Below are 4919 nucleotides of genomic sequence, written 5' to 3' on the forward strand. Positions count from 1 at the left end.
AACATATGAGGCAGGAAGGATGTGAAGAAAAGGTGGTTTGGAGCTTCAGAGACATTGTGCTTCAATATTCTCACGCCCGTAAAATGTCAAAAGCAACATCAAACAGTTTGAGATATGCTTCCCCCTCACTGTACAGTTATGCTTTTGAAGGTGTCAAAGATATGCAGTTTTGTGCACACATGCACAAAAACAAAAACACTTATTGCTGCCTCTACCTTTTTTGGTCGTAACTTCACATATCAGACTCAGCATTTGTCCTCCAGCATCACATCAGCTGTCTTTTTAGTCCTGCAGTGAAAGCTGCAGTATTTACACAGCAGAAAGTACAGTTTCTCTGTTGTCTTAATCTCATCCAGAAGCTCCCAAAGTCCTACTCTAAGGTCCAACCCAAACAGTAAGCACAGTACAGATCAGAGATGTGACAGGGTTAAGTAGCTCAGTTTCAGCTTTCTAACTCGGTCTCCTCTACGCTTCATTGTGCTGTTTCAGCAGCCAGAAAAATGCTGCAAATAGAACCCAGTGGCTGGGTGCAGTCGCAACCACACTTTCCTTTGCACCTGGTTCCACTACCAGCTCACCTTCATGTTGAAACATTTCCAAACCGCACATTTTCTTCTAAAGAACTTTTTCTGTCATACTCTTCTGCTCTTCGTGCTGGTCAAGGGTTGCTCTGAAGAGGTAAAAAAGAAACCATGTGATGGACTATGGAAAGAGCCAGGGGGCCAAGGTTAATATTCATGACCAGACGAATGTATAACTGCACAGCTTCAGAATAAGTGGTCAGGGGGAGAAGTTCTCAACCAAGTTCTTAAACTTCACTTGTAGCCGAACGCCTCAGTACATGTGGACCTTCCAGTCATAATAACTGGGCTGAGATGGGACAAGCTGCTCAACACAATACATAAACTAAATGTGTACAGTTTAAAGAGTATATCAGTGCAAAGCTTTCTGTCATGATACTAGGGGGTTGTCTGAAGTTGCCAGGGCATCTCTATTCAGGCGTTTTGAGTAGTTTTAGCACATTGCTATGATAATCACTGTCTTAAGGTGTTTATGACACAACCAACTTGTTATTTTTTTTAGCTTTACAATAACACTATTGATGATACACTTTAGGCTTATGTTTCATCGTTGTTTTGGTGTAATGATGAACAGTAAGTCAGAAAGTAAATCTGTTCACATGCAACTCCTTACTTCATTGAACATAAGTTACTCTTCAATCTGAAGTTATCACTGACCCTGGCCTTCCACTTACACACACACACACACACACACACACACACACACACACACACACGTGCACAAACACATGTTCAGCTGTGGCTGGCTTGTGATACAGAAAAGGGCAGAATTGGCACATTTTTGTCTGTTTGCACTGCTCAAACATCAAGCAATCCATTCCAGAACTTCCTGATAGAGGAATTACAAAGTCTAGTAGTGTTTCTCAACACTGATACACAGACTCAGGTTGAACGGCAACAGAAGCCACACATGAAGCTTTCCGGGCTGTACCCTCTTTCTCTCTCCAGCCACACTGTAAGCGAAAAAGAGACCTGCTTCCTGTTTATGATGAGAACACATCAAGTACCTATATGTTTACAGGCACATTTTACAGGATGTGGCCTTGTTAACGAGGGTGGAGATTGTGAGTGCAGTGGAGGAAAGATGGGGAGGTTGAGGGTTTCTTTATATAGGTACACCTGACAGAACATACCAAGCAACTGGTACAAGTCTTTCCATCACCTGCACAATGGAAATAGCAAAAAGGAAAATATTTGAGTGTTGTTTTGTTGACTCGGTAGACTTGGGTGCCAACAAGTTGAACATATACTGTATTAAGCTCTGCTTCACTGGTAGATATGGTCAGTATTTATGTACTGAACAAGGCTGCAGAAAGTATTTGGACACACTTGCATTAGATAAGAAAGTAACCAAGTGATTTAGAACATCATTGCATTAGATAAGAAAGTAACCAAGTGATTTAGAACATCATTGCATTAGATAAGAAAGTAACCAAGTGATTTAGAACATCATTGCATTAGATAAGAAAGTAACCAAGTGGCATTTATAAACAAATTATGCTTTTTTTAGTATATAAAGCTAGTTAACACAGGTGTCTTACCAAATAACCACAGATGTAGTTCAATATGCACATTCAACACTAAGGTTTGACAGTCAGAAAGTGTACAAATTCAGTGTCCAAACGATCTGGAGAGTGTATTCATTATTTTTTTATTATTATTATTTAAAACCTCAAATGTATATTTGTGAAATATTTTCTTTTAAGAAGTCTTGAGTTGAAATGTTATAAATTTTACTTTATAGCAGCTCAAATGCCTCTGAAAAAAAAGTTTAGGATCACTTCAGATAGAGAAACAATCTAGCGATTTCCCCAAACCTGTGAGATCTAATGTCACATCAACTGTACATGTTTGAAGGGGGTTTTCAGTTAACTTAATCTGTTTGAGGACAAAGTTACACAACGGCCAGACTCTAACGGTTGCCCTGATGTAACGTGTCACGCTTTGACTTCTGAGATCTTTTCTCCTCTAACCTAATTCATCACCATTTCAGCAGAAACCAGAGAAGCAGATTTCCCATTAGGAACTGTGTATTTAGATAGACCCATGGAGTTTGACCACAGTCAGGTCAGTAGCCTATCAATCCTTCTCTAGACTACCAATGACTGTACTCCTCATAGGAACTCCCTCGTTACAGTCGGCCATGGGTCAAAATGTTTGATATGCAGAATATCTGTTTTCCTATATCACAGATGCCAGATCCCCAGAGATTAGTAAAACCATAATGATCCAGAATTGGGATTCTGTGAAAATTGCTGTCCTAACCAAATAAGAAGTTTGTGTTCTCTCGTCTTCAGTGGTCAGTCGTAAGTATAATTCCGTCAAACCATTCTCAAGACATTTTGGTAGCATGTGCAGCCAAAACCATCTACCCTGCCTTTGTGTAATATATACACACCACTATTACGATTATTGAACTTTCAGTTGTAATTGCATTTGACAGCAGGACGTGTATCTTTTTCCTTGCTTCAAGTCATCAATCTCCTTGCATCCACCACAAGATGAATACCGCAAAAAAATTATACACAAGATGATTTATTTTCTCAAAAATACGGGTTTTTATTGGTTTTAACTGCAATCAGTCATTACAAAAGTGAGATCAATCTTATATAAACTCATAGAAATTACTGTAGTGAACAACAATAGCTGTTTATATGGGAAAAAAATACATTCAACTCTTCAGATACTTTCTTTGTGTCTATACTGTTAACCAACTTGGACAATCATTGCTTAAACCACTGAGGATACAAGCAATAAGCCATAAAAAAAATAGCATCCCAGTTTTATTTAAGGCAAAGAACGCTTGTTCATGGAATGTGTAAAAGAGGCACTTTACATATAAGCCGAAAGCTCCAAATGTCTAAGGACAGCAGAACTCAAACCCATTAGGTCACAATTACCACCTGCCTTTCATCATGTCCACCACCATAAACTGCTTTAACACTGGAGGTTTATTACTTGCAACATCACTAAACCTTTGTAACGAACATTGGAAACAAAAAAAGCACTTCATGGTGTATTTAAAATGTGGTGCATGTGTTTTAAGGCCACTAAACTTCTGCATCTTGGATCAACTTTTTATCTTAAAGAAAAAAGAAAAAAAAAAGTTGATAATTTGTTCCATAGATCAAATCTATCACCAGGCTCAGGCATTCAGTAAACTGGATTGGTAATCCAAGTCTGTTTTTCACAACAAAAATTAACTGTTTGACAAGATTTTTAACTGCCATATAAATTGCTACAAGTGGGGCCTAAGCACACCTCAAAAAAACAAAAAAGGCTGACACTCCTGTGAGTTTATTATCTAGTAATGATTGTATGGAAGTACTGATTTTGCAGTCAAATATTTGGGAAAAGGGAATGACAATAAATAAATCAAAATGCAGAGGATTTTTTTGTTTTTGTTTTAAATTAAGTTTCATTTAAGTGTAGTTGCCAACAAAAAGTCATTGTAGTACAATATATTAAACTGTGAAAAAGAAAGCTGACAAGTCTTCACAATCTTAAGATTAATACAGAAGATCATAATTTAACATAAAAGAAAATATATTCTATCGTTTCATTATCAAGATAAATACAAACAAAATTAACAAAAAATGCATATGATCACCAATAAATATGTTTTTGATAAGTTAAATAAGCAGTGACAAGCAAACCCTTCTGTTCTGAAAGGTTTTTAAACAATAACATAACCATAATAATAATAATAATAAACAATGACCATAATAAAAATCAAAACCAATAGGTGGAAAGATGACGAAATTACAAAGTGCTCCTCTGAGCAGAATCTACGGGGGGGAAAAAAGCATGCTTGCATGAAGAACTAAAGTGAAGCTGCAGGAAGAGGTTGAACTGCACCTTGGGAATGATGGAATTCTCCCTCTGTTTGCTGATTGGCCCGTTTTGAGGTGGGACAGAAGAAAGAGTTTGTCGTCAAGGTTTAATAACAAGGTTCCCTTCCCAACAAACTTGAAGTAACCAGCAACTGATGGGCAAAAGGGGCACTAACAACATCAACAACAAAAATTAAGGAATTGTTCATTTTCGAGTGGAGACATCCCATCTCAGGGGTTTGTGCTGGCTGTAGACGAGACATGGAGCACGTAGCACCTGATTGAACATTTGAATGTGCCTGAAATATTCCAGAGCTCCATTCTCATTCAACCCTTATGAGAGAAGTCCTTCCTGCAGACTGGTGTAATCTGCAATTTCAAGGGAGGGAGAGCACACACTCAAAACAAGAGCTACATAATCAGGCCACAAGAACGAAAAAAAATATATATATTAAAGTTAAAGAAACAGTGGTCCATTCACCCCAACACTTAACCCCAGGCACTT

Source organism: Sinocyclocheilus grahami, unplaced genomic scaffold, assembly GCF_001515645.1.
Source record: "Sinocyclocheilus grahami isolate Dianchi unplaced genomic scaffold, SAMN03320097.WGS_v1.1 scaffold189.1, whole genome shotgun sequence".
Taxonomy (NCBI): Eukaryota; Metazoa; Chordata; class Actinopteri; order Cypriniformes; family Cyprinidae; genus Sinocyclocheilus; species Sinocyclocheilus grahami.